A 15,370-nucleotide genomic window follows, 5' to 3' on the forward strand; every position below is an offset into this window, starting at 1 on the left:
AATAAGTTCTTGAGAAAGCATGAGGTGCAAATGCTGGTATGTTGATGTGGATACTTTAAAAGAGTTCTAGATAGATGGAATTTAGACCCCTTTTAACTTTTTGGCCAGTATCACAGCAGACATACTGATGCACTAGTCTCGTCATATGTTCCAACAGGTTTGGGTAACTCTTCAATAAAGAAAATGAGCAATTTTCCCACTGAAGAAGCAAATTTTGCATAATGACTAAAAGTATGGGCTTTGTCTTTGGATTAGCCTTGATTCAAATCTCACTCTATCTCTTTACTATCTGTATGATTAAGTAAGTCACCTAAGTGCTGATATCTTCATCAATAAAATGGAGATAATGATGACTACCTTGTGGGAGAGACGTGGGTGTGAAATGAGAGAACATATTACTGATGCACTTAGCACACTATCAGACACATGGCCATCTCGGAACACATTGCAGTCATTGTTCCACTTGTCTTTTAATCCTTCATAGAAGACAATGGGATATATGGGGAATCAGCCATCTAGCCAAGTTTGAAATCCAGAAACCCATCTTATGATCATTTTAAGCCACAGGATCTTGAAATATCAGGTAAACCATAAAGGTATAATACAGTTTAATTCATATAGTATTAACACATTAATGGAACATAGGAGAGAATCAAGTCCCCAGGTACTCTTAACTGTTGGTCTAACCATTCAATATTACAAAGTAAAGAGCAACTGTTGTCTTTGCTCTTAAGATAACAGTCTAAAGAATTTAAATAGCCACAGATATTTTTTAGATTGACTAGACATACTCTTGGTATTTTGAATTCACAGACCTGAGTTTCGTCAGCACTGAGGCTCTAATTGAGTCTGCAAACATCTTGTCAGGAAACTTTAAAAATAGGTTGGCTTGGTAACCAGGAAATAGTGATTATTTTGCAAACCTGAAGTCAGGCTTTCAGCCAGTGCCCATCTACAACAGTGAATGGTTAGTCCACCAATCCCTAAAGCCTAAATACAAGCCATAAATTAAAATGCCAGGTAATAACCAGGGACTAGCAGTGGTGTCATCAACAGCCCTGGCCCTGGTAGATTTCCAGCCTTAATATTCTGAGCCTATTGCAAAAACAGCAGCAAGAGATCTGTCACTGAGGCATTCTAGGTCAGGTTCTGCTGAAAGAGTGATGATTAATGAAAATATATCAGTCAAGGAAGTAAGTGCTTTATTCTGGCACTGCTTCTGAAATACATGGTAAGAGACTTAAAAGAAACACAGAAAGAAAACATGGAATCTAAAACAACTTTGAATTTCTTCCTGAGAGAGGGGCCAAATGATGTTTCTCATTGCACTTCAAGCCAGAGAAACTTTTAACTGGATAAAGGCAGTCACCATCTGGCTACCCTGGGCCACATCTCAGCCAGACCACCAGACAATACAATAATTTTCTTGCCAAAACCTAAGTAACCAAGAACAAGTGTCCTCCTTAGCACCACAGAAGAGTTCAGAAATAATTAAAACTAGTATCTTCTGTGTTACCTATAAGAGGTAACACCAATATGGAACTTCAGCATCATCCAATTATGGCAAGAAGGGGCAGAAACAACAGTAACTTCTCTGGAGTATCAGCCCAATTTTGGAAATAATAACCAACATAGATGAGGTACAATGATGACCAACAATCTAACTTATCAAGGTATATTTTATTCAATATTTCATTATTCTTTTTATATTTTATTTTTTTTTAATTCTTTTTATTGCCCTGTCTAATAGCATTTACTTTTCCAGGCATTTCTAAGCACTTTGCAAATGTTAGTTCATTCCCTCCTTATAACTTTATGAAATAGATACTACTATTAACTTAATCTTACGTATGAGTGTATTGGCAGTGGCATTGCTTGAGTTTCTAAAAGAGTTTCTAAAATAGGTAAAATAAAAATATGGGAAAACTCTGGATTTCTCTAAAAATGACATTTTAAAATGCAAAAAATAAAATGCAATAAATAAACAGTTTATTTAACTTCACGAAGATATTATCTTCACGAAGATTTATCTTCACGACGACTATTTATCTTCACGAATCTGAAGATAAGAGTATAAAATACGCCAGAAAAATCCTCATAAAGCCAAGTCCTGGTTATTTTAATGGTGTATATTTCAACTAAAATCTGGGTGAGGTATATTCTAACGCCAAATGGCTTTATACTCACTACCCATTTCCCCTTCTAGCATTCTTGCTGTCTCTCTCTTCCTGTCTTTGTTTTCTTCCTTCCATGTCTCACTCTCTCAGACTCCCTCGAAGAAATAATTATCAGAGGACTTTTCTCCCTCTGATAAACTACGGGGGCTAATAATGAAGAGATGGGTGAAGAGGGGTGCAAAATACGAGAGGACTTACTTCGAACGCACAGCACATCAAAGTGACTTGCCAGGAAGCCGGGAAATCGTGCTGAACTAAGCTGGGGTAGCTTTCTTCTCCCCTCACCTTCTTGCTCAAACCACCACTCAGGGAAGACTCAGCAATGGAAGGTATTTCACAGTCCAAGCCAGCTGCCTCCCTCTGTGCCAGCTGGGGAGTGATAGATACATACCAGGTGTCACATCTTTTATTTTGATTAAGTAAATGCTCTCAATAGATATCACTGAATAATATTATCACCTAATTCTCTTGGGCTTTCTTTCTTTTTCTTGAAGTATTTGACAGTAGCTTTCAAATTAGGTGGCATAAATGCAAGAAGGATTTCTGCCAACGTGGCCTAGTGTGTTGAGTGATATAAGACGAATGGATACATCATCTGTGATGTCATCAAAAGTGTATTATTGGAAGTGCAACAACACATTTTATAAGAAAGGCAAGAAATGAGCTAAAAAGAACCTATCGTGTCACAAAACCAAATGAAGACTTTATCTTCAAAACCGGACAGTGTTGACAATATAACAAATATCCAGATGGAAACTGAAAGGTTCTGATTGTCACAATTGTTTCAAACATATGTGCTTACCTTGTCACATAAATGAAGCATTTGGATGCTTTTCCAAGTCACTTTTCATCCATATCTTAGCTACACTTATGCCACAACCTCAGAGTTGTTTATAAGTCTTTCTTCCTCCTTAATACAAGGTCCATTGCCCATTTCCCTTTCCATTCTCTCCCCTTCCCAGGCCAAATCCTGCCCAGAAGAGGGACCAGTGAATATTGCCTGAATGAGTAATCAGGAATAACACAGAGAAAATGTAAATGAAGACCTTTGTGTGCAACTTTTTCATGGCTTGAAGTTGATCTGGAAGACATTGCCTTGGCATGCCTTGTCTAATTCCTGAAGAATAGTCCATTTTATGTCAAACTTGAGGAAATTTTTGCTAACCATTTGCATTGCATCATTCTACAAATGTGAATTAGAATTACAAACAGTTGATGGCAACAAAAGTCTATATTATTCTTTTTTATTCAGTCTACCAACCCAATGGTTCCATAGTACAAACAAAGTAATAGAAAAAACTTAGGGACAAAATATATTTTCCATCTCTTTAAAGACTGAAACATATGAATGACTCATGCCCAATGTTATGTTTAAGGAACTTTAAAAAATTCAACATTGGACTTTTAGTGCTGTCATCATTTTATACCTGCTGCTAAAACCCATATTTTTCTAAACCTCCTACAGCTTTGGATTTGCAGGGCTATCTACAATACAGATTTACTTTCTAATATGTTCAGAAGCTATAAGAAACTACTACTATTGGCCTCTAAAAAGCCCAGAACCCAGTGAAGGTTCTGTTTCTTTTCCTTTGCTTCTTAACACCAAAAAAATTTTTTAAATGTTAATAAAATTATATAATCATGTCATTTGGTATAGAAAAAAACTGACAAAATCCAACACCATTCATAATAGAAACTCTGAGCAAGTTAGGAATAGAGAGTTGCTAACCTCAACTTGATAAAGAACACCCCCAAAAAAACCTACTGCTAACATCATACTTAATGATGAAAGACTGAATGCTTTCTCTGTAAGATCAGCAAGGTCAGGATGTTTGACATCTACTCTCCATTCTTTTTTTTTTTAATTTTTTTAAGCTTTATTTGTTTTTGAGGGAGAGAGAGAGGGAGACACAGAATCTGAAGCAGGCTCCAGGCTCCGAGCTGTCGGCACAGAGCCCACAAACCGCGAGTTCGTGACCTGAGCCAAAGTCGGACGCTTAACTGACTGAGCCACCCAGGCGCCCCTCTACTCCCCATTCTTATTCCATATTCTACTGGAAATCTAGCCACTGCAATATAGCAAAAAAATAAAAGGAATATAAATTGGAAAGGAGGAAATAAAACTCTCTCCTTGCATGTAACATGGTTATCTACATAGAGAATCCCAATAAATCTACAAAAATAACCCTAGAACTAACAAATGAGTTCATCAAGGTCAAAAGATAACAGATCAACATACAAAAATCAATCACATTTTCACATACTGAATAATATGTATAGGATCTATATACTGATAATACAAAATACTGATGAAATGAATCAATGTCCTAAATAAGTGGGGAGATATACTGTCTTCATGAATTGGAAGACTCAACATAGTAGAGATGTCAATCCTTCCCCAATTGATCTATAGATTTAATGCAATGCCTATCAAAATCCTATTGAGAATTTTTTGTAGACATAGCAAGTTTCTTCTAAAATTCATATGGAAAGGCACAGGTCTTAGAATAGCTAAAACATTTTGACAACAAAGAAGATAGGGGAAGAGACCACTCTGATATTAATGTTTATTATATAGCTACAATAATCAAGACAGCATAGTCACTGGAGGGATAGAATCATTGATCAATGGAAGTAAACAGAGAACCCAGAGATAGACTCACACAAATGTGTTCAACTAAATTTTAACAAAGGTATGGGAAGAAGAGCCTTTTCAATAAATGGTGCTGAAAATAATGGTGCATCCCTTCACAAAATGTGAATCTCAACCTAAACTTTACTTATAAAAAATTAACGCAAAATGGATCACAAACTTAATTATGACCCATCACACTTGTGTAACTGTAAAACTATAAAACTTTTAGAAAATCTTCAAGATCTAGGACTAGGCAAAGATTCCTTAGACTTGACAGCAAAAGTACAATCCATAAAAGGGAAAGGTGATAAATTGGACCTTATCAAACTAATAAATACTAACCATACAATAAAATGTTGATAAATTCTACTATATACAAATGAAGACTAATGATACATTATAAGCCATCATGAAGAAGATGAAAAAATAAATCAAATCCTATGAGAATATATTTACAAACATTACTATCCAAAATATATTCACAACTCATTCAAATGATTTTTTTAAATCAGGCAACCAAAACAAAATGGTCAAAAACTATGAAGAGGTAATTTTATGGAAGAAAAAACTTTAACAGCCCATTAAACTGTGAAAGAAGCCTAACTTCATTAGTAATAAGAGAAATAAACATAACACTACAATAAGATACTGTTTAACATTCATTAGAGTGGGAAAAACATTATAAGTCCATTACCAACAAGGCTTAGAGACAACATAAAGCAAAGGGTATTCTTACGTACAGCTGATAAGGGTATGAACTGATACTGCCTCTTCAAAAATGAATTTGGCACATTTTAGTAGAGATGAATATGTGCATACCCTCTGCCTCCACATTTCCGCTTTAAAGCATACACTCTCAAGAAACTCTTGCCCATGTACATCAGAAGACATTCCCATGAATATCAATAACAATGGTGTGCTTTCAGGTAAATTTTTTTTAAATTAAAAAAATAACTTCCATATCCATCTAAAAGAAAATGGATAAATAAATTTTGAAAAATACAGTGGAATATGATATGATGATGAAAATGAACATGACTACAAGCTATCACACGAAAGGATCTTAGAACCATAATACCAGGTCAAAACATCAAAAACAGAAGACCGAACGTGATATGAAATCATTTTGAAAAAACTAAAAAACAAGCAAAGTTAAGAATTGCCTAAAGATACTTACATATGTAATGAAACTAATTTCTTTTTATTTTATTTGAGTTGACATACAATGTTACATTAGTTTTGGGTGTACAACAGTGATTCAACTTCTCTATATGTTATGCCATGTTCACCACAAGCGTAGCTACCATCTGTCACCACACAATAATACTACAATACCATTGACAATATTCCTTATGCTGTACGTTTTATTCCCACGGCTTATTCATTCCATAACTGGGAACCTATATCCCTCACTCCTCTTCATTTGTTTTGTCTATCTCCCCATCATCCTTCCCTCTAGCACCCATCAGTCCACCCTATGTATTTATAGCTCTGATTCTGCTTTGTGCTTGTTTATTCATTTTTTGGTTTGTTTTTTAGATTCCACATAAGAGTGAAATCATATGGTATTTGTCTTTGTCAGTGAGACTAAAATAAGGGAAAAGCAAACAGGAAGGAGAAAAGATCTGGAAAGAACATACAGGAAGGTCTAACATGCTTAGCAATGTATTCTTTTTAAAAAATAATAATAATGTTTATTTATTTTTAAGAGAGAGAGAGAAAGTGGGGAGGGGGAGACACAGAATCCAAAGCAGGCTCCAGGCTCTGAGCTGTCAGCACAGAGTCCAAAGCAGGGTTTGAACCCATGAACTGAGAGATCATGACCTGAGCTGAAGACCGATGCTTAACCGACTGAGCCACCCAGGTATCTCCCAGAAACATATTAGTTCTTAAATTGGGAATTAATTCAAAGTGCTTGTGTTATCTTGCTTTATAACCTTCATGTATCATGAATATGAATACAGAATCAAATATTACAAAATAATGTATATTTGAATACTATAGTATATATGAAACAAATATTACAAAATCAAATTTCTGAAAGAATAAAAGCTAAGGAAAAAATTAAGAAAAAGGTAGAAAAAATGTAGATTTGTGCTCTAAACTTTCCAATAATCATCTCAGTAAAATGACCTTCAATGCAAGCACACAACTGAATGGAAAGAACACTACTTTTTGAGTTTAATATTTGGATATAAATATTAGCCTTCGGGGTGCCTGGGTGGCTCAGTTGGTTAAGCGTCCAAATATGGCTCAGGTTATGATCTCACGGTTCACGGGTTCGAGCCCCACGTCAGGCTCTGTGCTGACAGCTTGGAGCCTGGAGCCTGCTTCAGATTCTGTGTCTCCCTCTCTCTCTGCCCCACCCACATTCACGCTCTCTATCTGTCTTTCAAAAATAAATAAACATTAAAAAAATGAATAAATAAATAAATATTAGCCCTGGGAATGCCAGGTATGTGGTTAGTGATTTAGGCAACAGTTATGCACATTCAGCTTCCTCTTCCATAAACATGGAATAATTGCACCTACCTCACAAGCATATTGTAAGATTGAATCGAGAAATAACACAAAAACAGCTAGCACAGAATCCCTCAGGAAAGATACATTATGTTCAGTCCACAATAGCTATAATTTTAATGATGATCTCTTACAAACTGGCTAATACTTTGAGGCACCAACCTGTTACTAGTCTCTTGAGTTGTGGGTAACATCTTACTTTCACCACCAGAAAGGTATGATTAGTGAAGGAAGGTGGAAACTACCATTTACTGAACATCTCCTATGGTTCAATCCTAAGAGTTTTATAGATATTCTGACATCAAATCTGTAAGCAATTACAATGAAGAAGGCACTATCAACTCCATGATACAAATGAGAAAACTGAGCTTAATTACCTTGCTGAAGATAATTCAGCTGGTCATTAACAGAACCAGTGTTAGAACCTAAGTGGGTTCCCTTGTCCGGGTTCCAGGCCCTCTACAGCAAGAATGACTGCCAATAACCTGTCTCCGAGTTTAACCCCAATCGTCCCCTGCAGCTTCAGCCTCCAGCCCCTATCTTAGTCTTAGGGTCCTGTGTAGTTCACAACCTATTTGCAAAGAGATGAAAGTTGATGCCTTGAGCTCTAAAGAATTCTTAAAGACTTCTTGCTCAATCAAGTTCCTTACTTCTCTCATTTTGTAAAATTTGAATTAGCTTCTGTGAGTGTTGGAGGGGCTGCTTGAAAAATTCTAGCTTATTTTTACAGTATGTAAACCTTTATGGCTTGTATCTATACCATAAGAATAATACACAAACAAAAATTTTTATCAGGGGCAAATCTTAAATCTTATCACTAAAATTCAGCAAAGTCTGAACTCTAATGGCCATTTCACTGAGGAAGGGAACAGAGGAAGAGAGCAAAGTAGCATAACAGGTGGGAAAAGATGGGAACAAAAACTTTGGAGAATTCCAAATTGAAACTGGGCCCGTTTACAGTACTGCCAATGGTGACTTTTTCTCCATGTGAGTCAACATCATCCCCATTTCACTACTTAGGGCTTCCCACTACATTTTAGTCATTGGTTTTCTAAAAGCCTATACAGTTTCAGTTGTCTAAATTTCCTTCATGTCCATCAGTTTTCAAATTTTCCTCTCTGAGAGGTTTGGTAGGTAACTAACAAATCACATTGCTGAAGAATGTAGGCTCTGGAGTCAGAACTCTCCCAGATCTTTATTAGATAAATAACTTTGGTCCAATTATTTAACTTCTCTGAGGTGTAGTTTTCTCATCTATAAAATGGATTCTAATAATAGCATCTGCCTCCTTCAATTGTTATGAGAATTAAATGAGGTAATATAATACCATCAAAGGGGATAGCCCAGAACTGTAAATGTAACATTTATCACCAACATTGGCATCAGCATCAAATTGTGAGCTTAATATTACAGTAATGCTAATATGTTGTAAGCAGAATAGGACCTTTATGTGATATTTGATGACATTAATGATACAAGATGATGATGCTACAAGAATCAACCAAATGGAGAAAATGCCTTAACAGAATTTCTTAAAAATATAATTGCAAAATAGTTCACAATGGCCCTCTATACATAATAAGAAACATAAGCAAAGCCTGGCTCTTACATTTTATTTTGGTATATTGTATCCTTTTCTTTTCCTTTTTTTATTGCCTGAACTTGTAAAATAATTCATCTTACTATAGGAAGGATTCCAAATTACTTCATGGGAAATAAGAATAATAAGGAAAGAAATAAGGAAAGTTGACACAACAGCATGTTCTTTCATATTTTTACTTTGGTACCTTCTCCATCCCTCCCCCCAACTGTGATATAATTGTATGTCTAAAAAGATGTATTCTTGGTGCTTTCAGCCTCTATAAGAGCATGAAAAAAACCCTCATGCTAATTTATGGCAGTTTATTTTACATCCATATGGGAAAGTTCATTTGGCTTGAACTTTTTTTCAGACGCTGATGAGGCTGCTATTGATTTAGTACTCTCTTAGAATACAAACCCACAAAACACATAACAGAGGAAAAGCTAATTATGGTAATAAGAATCAAGCATGCATAATTCCATTAAAAATAGTCACCTCTCTTCGTATATCATGACTTTTTTTTTCTTTTAACAACTCTTCTGTTCATTAGGAGAAAATTACCTTTTAGTGTTAAGTGGACTATAAATGCACTGTTTACATTGTAACTGGAAAAAACTAATGTCATATTTAGTATCAGGAAGATTATTGCTATTGGTGTTGTCTCACTGTATTACTTCAAAACAGTGTATAACGAATGCCTAGTTTGCACATGCTGAGTCATTGTCCAAGATTTCATTTTAGAAGAACATACCTCTCCTGGCCTTTGTGGATAGATACTTGAGTTCTGGCTCACTTAAGTTTCAAGTTACCTTACTGTCTCTTACTTTTTGTAAGGAGCAAGTGTTTTAACTACTCAACTATTAGGACAAAAGTTAATTTTTATTTCTACAGAGTATAAAAACTATGAACCATAATGCGAACTTTCCAAGGGATTCCAGGGTTTCAGAGGTAGAAAAGACAGCCAAATTCAACTATTCCACACTTCTAGCAACTGAAGGAATCCTAAAAGATAGATGCTTCCAGCAAGAAGTCCATTGCCTCAAAAGGTAACCTGTTCTACATGTGAGTAATCTTGTTAGAAATTTCTTTGCTGGTCTGAACAGCTCTGTCATTCTTATCTGTTGGAACAAGTTCTTCTATCTAAACATAGATTAAGACCAGGTAGACACAGAGTAATGATGTGAGAAAGATGGAGAATTTAAACAAATTGAACAAATAACACAAGAGAGGTGGGGAATATTTATGTGCCATAAAAATATGAAAAATCACCTACATTTCTATTATCAAAGAAACAAATTAATAAAATGCATTGCCATTTTTATCTACCAAGTTGACAAATATTTTTGAAAAGTAATAAATGTTAGAGGGCTGGAGGAAGAGTAAGAGTAGGGAATAGGATCGCACATACAATGCCAATGGAGTATAAATTTTTACATATTTTTAATGTGCATTTTGCAATAAGTATCAAAAGCATTAAAAATATATTTACTTTTGAACCAAACTCCCATTTCTATTAATTTACTCTAAGGAGAAAATGTATTAAGAATGTTCATTAAGCTTAAATTTAAATATAAAATTATAAATCATAAATATTAACATTTTTGTGACCTTGTTTAATTCAAGGGACTTCGAAGGGTTTTCAAGGGTCAAGGGTGGTTTACACTGGCTGCCAGAACCTCTACTGTCAGCTTCTCTTTCATAGAAATCACTTTTTACAGAATTAGCCAAACCAGATCCAAGAAGCCACAGAAAAAGGAAGTAAGAAATCTTGAACTGCCATTCTGGATCATTCACCTTCAAACTGGAATCTGCATGAAATTCTCAGTCTTCACAATAGCAGCAACCCCAAACTAATGCCTCCTTCTTACTCATCAGAGCCACCATTTCTTGGGTCTTCATAAAGATCTTTAAAATCAGTTTCAAAAAAAAATAATTATGACATATTACATATCAATGTTGCCTAAGTAGTTGAAATTCCCCCTTTAACATTCTAATGTGGCCTACTCTGCAATTTTTACAGGAGCTTGCTACTATAAATAATTATATTATCAATACTTTAAATCACATTAAAATTCTGGGGTTCCTGGGTGGCTCAGTGGGTTAAGCGTCCGACTTTAGCTCAGGTCATGATCTCCCAGTGCGTGAGTTGGAGCCCCATGTTGGGCTCTGTGCTGACAGCTCAGAGCCTGGAGCCTGCTTTAGATTCTGTGTCTCCCTTTCTCTCTGCCCCTCCTCTGCTTACACCTCTGTCTCTCTCTCTCAAAAGTAAATAAACATTAAAAAAAATTTAAATGCAAGCTGGTACAGCCACTCTGGAAAATAGCATGGAGGTTCCTCAAAAAGTTAAAAATAGAACTATCCTACAACCCAGCAATTGCACTACTAGGCATTTATCCAAAGGATACAGGTGTGCTGTTTCAAAGGGATACACGCAACCCAATGTTTACAGTAGCACTATCAACAATAGCCAAAGTATGGAAAGAGCCCAAATGTCCATCGATGGATGAATGGATAAAGAAGATGTGGTATATACACAATGGAGTATTACTCAGCAATCAAAAAGAATGAAATCTTGTAATTTGCAACTAAGTGGATGGAACTAGAGGGTATTATGCTAAGCGAACTTAGAGAAAGACAAATATCATAGGACTTCACTCATATGAAGACTTTAAGACACAGAACAGATGAACATAAGGGAAGGGAAGCAAAAACAATATAAAAACAGGGAGGAGGACAAAACAGAAGAGACTCTTAAATATGGAGAACAAACAGAGGGTTATGGGAGGGGTTGTGGGAGGGGGGATGGGCTAAATGGGTAAGGGGCATTAAGGAATCTACTCCTGAAATCACTGTTGCACTATATGCTAACTGATTTGGATGTAAATTTAAAAAATAAAACAAAATAAATAATAATAAATAAATAAATCACATTAAAGTTCTTAACTGCAAAAAAATCTTAATTGCTTACACTATATTTTTATGTCTTTTTCTTTATTCATAAGTTAACCTTTGATAAATGATTTAGGAAGAAATTGTGATACTGTGTGATTTCTTTCCAATCTGTCAAGCAGAAATTATATGTTCATTGAATAGAATGTAGGTCCAGATATGTGGGAATGTGAAATTGTGTCTGACTGATTTGGGGTCAACTTAATTGATCATAAACGAATCCTCTTTATTTTGGTTTCCTCATGGTAAATGATAGTATTCATGGTAGAAGTTATGCAATAATAAAATATCTTACAGAAAGCACTTACTACTTAAATTACTGTATTACTTAATTTAAAAAAGGGATCTCAAATGAGAAAGATTGCTTGCCGAACATAAAGAGCATAGTGTTCTTTCACTGAGCCACCTGTAGGAATGAAAATGCTCACATATTACTTTAAAAACAATGTAAATAAAATAGACCTAAAAATCAATAGAAGCAAAACTGAAGGGACTAGAAAACTGTGCTTCTGTAATAGTGACTTGATTTGTAATAACCTGGGGAAGGAAAAAAATAGGTATTTCTTTATAGGAGACAGCGAAGAAATATGACATAAGAGCCAGAGGCTATACTGAGCCAGTGAAATTGTCCATTATTTAAACTGCAGGTGGTGACACTCACATAAACTGGAATAGCAAGATGCATCTAAACCAAGTGATGTGAGTGGATTTAGTGTGAAATGCACCGTGGGATTCTGTACTTCATGGGAGAATACAGGTGTGCTCTACCTTAGGAGAGCATGGTACTAGAAACGCTACCTTTGAAAGAAGACCAATTAAAGCCTAAGTACACTGAATCTATAATTTCAACCCTATTTGTATATTATTAACAACTTGGCAGAAAATTTGGGGAATTAAGGTTCCTGAGGTAGCAAAAGAAGGAAAAAGAAGGGAAAGTAAAAGAAAAAGGAGATGAGAAGATGAAGAGGAAAGCAGATGCAGTAGAAGGGGGAGATGAAGAAGGAAAAAAGGAAAAGTGAAGACTGAAGAGAGGAGAGATACCTAGGAGATAGGTAAAAGAGTTAAGATCCAGTGTTACCAAAATGTTGAAAATATATTAATGGAAATCAAAAAAGCCTTCCTGCTTCCAGACAAAATTGTAAAATTGATGACATTGGTCTTCATCATGCCCACTCTTAGCCTATATATTCCAGGGATCAAAAGTATTTTCTGTAAAGGGCCTGCTAATAAAAGTTTTTGGCTTTAGCAACTTCTCATCTCTGCTGTTGTGACACAAAGCAACCACAGACAATGTGTAAGCAAATAGGTATGGGTATGTTCCAATAAAACTTTATTTACAAAAACAGGCAATGGGCCACATTTGTCCAACCAGCCCATACTGTTCCAATCTTATTATATTGTTTTACTTCATCTAACACATTCCACTAACCATTGCCCAATCACCCAATGCATCACTGACTTTCCCTAATTTTTATAATTATGCTCCCTGTCGTTAAAGCTTCACTCCCCATTTCTTCTCTTTATATTAAGTCTTCCTGTATCTTTCAGGTAGCATCTAGCCACCATAAAATCACCCCCTGCTTAGCAGCTCATGAGAGGAAGAGAACTACAATCTAGAGGGCACCACAAGATCCTTCTACCACTACTAAATACATCCCAAATGAACTGCACTAGGCTCCTATCCAACATCTACATAATTCTTTGTTCAATCATTCAAGAATTGAGTACCTGTTATGTATTTCACCCTATAAAAAAAGATAGCTTTAAAAATTAATTCTTGACCTCAGTGACTCAATCTAGTATGAGAAGAGATTACTTACATGCCACTGCCTTCCTATATCCACCCTCCCCCAACCCCCCTCAAGTCATTAGAAAGCCATCATTAACCTCAGTAGTGGCAAAAAGCAAACTAGAATAGGGAGGCTAGAACTAGGAAAAATTAATGAGAAGATATTTGAGGACCAAAGACTTGATGATATAGCAATTATTTCTCCTCTCTGGAGTTTCATTTCTAGTCAATCACTAGGTCATGTTGGGTAGCAGGCACCAAAAATGCTCTATCCTGATAAGGGAGAAGAGAAAAAATCCAATTTATCAGACAAAATACTGTCCTTACTCCTTCTTTAAGTTTATGTCATTTTGTGAAGAACTTCCAGAGAGAAATGGTTCATGACTACCAATCCTTGATACCAAACTAATCTAAAAATTGTATTAAAACAAAATGAAATTCAACAGTCTGCTAATGGCCATGGCACATTATACTGTATCAGATTAATCTTCCCACCAGTACCAGCTAGAAAAGCTGGATAGCATATAAGAACCTCTGCTTGGAGGCAGCAAATGGCTACCATGGTAGCAAGACAGGCAGGGAGGCACACATTCCAATCTCCACTCAAGAGAGAACATGCTGCAAAGATGCACTTAGCTAATAGCCCCACGCTTTGGGATGTGCTGAGGCACTCATGCTGAGGCCGCATATTCTCCAGGCTGTGCCTGTCCAACAGGGTACTCTTCTAATGAGCACTCTACTCTGCAGCTCCTTTATCAGCCTGGCTGAGCCTATCTCAGAGCTGCACTGGTCTGAGACTCTTCCTGCCCAATCCTACTCTTATCTTCCTCCTCTGCTCTCAGCGGCATCAGGTCTGCAATGCAGTCTCTCTGCTTACTCCTGCTCACTCTACCCTATGATTCACATTTACCAACCTCAAAAATAATGACACTTTCTCAGTAGTGCAGCCACATTCCACAGGAGGCTAACAAAGGGTATTTTAATCAAATACTTTGCTTTGGAATGTAACCAACAGCTTGTATAAACATAGCAAAATGCTTCATACCATGTGAACTTTTGGCATATTTCGCCAAGCAAAATGGCTGCAGCTTTCTATTAGTGAAGAAGTTTATCCAGAATGGAAATGCATAATTTAGGTTTAATAAGACTTTTCAACATAAGCTGTACATACAAATGTGTATTTTCTCCTTTCCTTGTGTTTACAGCATGAGATAAGCTGTAGACCAATTTTATGTAGCTATTTTATATGCAAATAAGAGGTTACTTTTACGTGTTTTCAGTTTTATAGGAGACAGGCAAGAGAATTTCAAATAATGCAGTTTCCACTTTAGTCAGAGGATTGGCTTTTCTATTTTCTGTGTACATTTTTCTCTTGACAGCTGATGAAAATGTTTAAACACTAAAGGCTTAAGATATCAATACAATTTTATAAACAATTTTATTATTTCAGGTTAAATGAGCTCACTTTGTCTTTTTCAGTATGAGTTGAGATGGTCAGTTGACCTCCTCCTCTATTCAAAAGCAATAAGTGTCTTTTGTATGAATAATTTCCCAGGATCCCCACATGGACAGATGTGAAAATCCTCCAATGGTAATGGTAAGTCAGCTCAATAATGTCACCTGTCTCTGGCCTCTTAGAATGGGGATGAGGAGTTCATCTATTGGCTGGCATCAGTGACCTCAAAAGGAACTGAGAAGAGGATTCTGACATGAACAGA

At 36.0% G+C, this 15,370-nt stretch overlaps 1 long non-coding RNA gene across 2 annotated transcripts in view; it reads right to left on the reverse strand.

The window, feature by feature from the left end:
- LOC128314385 (uncharacterized) overlaps positions 1 to 15,370 on the reverse strand; it is a 261,252-nt gene that overhangs the window by 222,159 nt on the left and 23,723 nt on the right. Inside the window, exon 1 of one of the 2 annotated variants that reach the window (XR_008295969.1) lies at positions 2,376 to 2,752. The exons of the other annotated variant lie outside the window; for it this stretch is intronic. This is a non-coding gene — a long non-coding RNA (uncharacterized LOC128314385). Of the gene's footprint in view, positions 1 to 2,375; positions 2,753 to 15,370 lie in introns of those variants that run through there. 2 annotated transcript variants of the gene reach the window in all.

The sequence above is a fragment of the Acinonyx jubatus genome, chromosome A1 (genome assembly GCF_027475565.1).
Source record: "Acinonyx jubatus isolate Ajub_Pintada_27869175 chromosome A1, VMU_Ajub_asm_v1.0, whole genome shotgun sequence".
Taxonomy (NCBI): Eukaryota; Metazoa; Chordata; class Mammalia; order Carnivora; family Felidae; genus Acinonyx; species Acinonyx jubatus.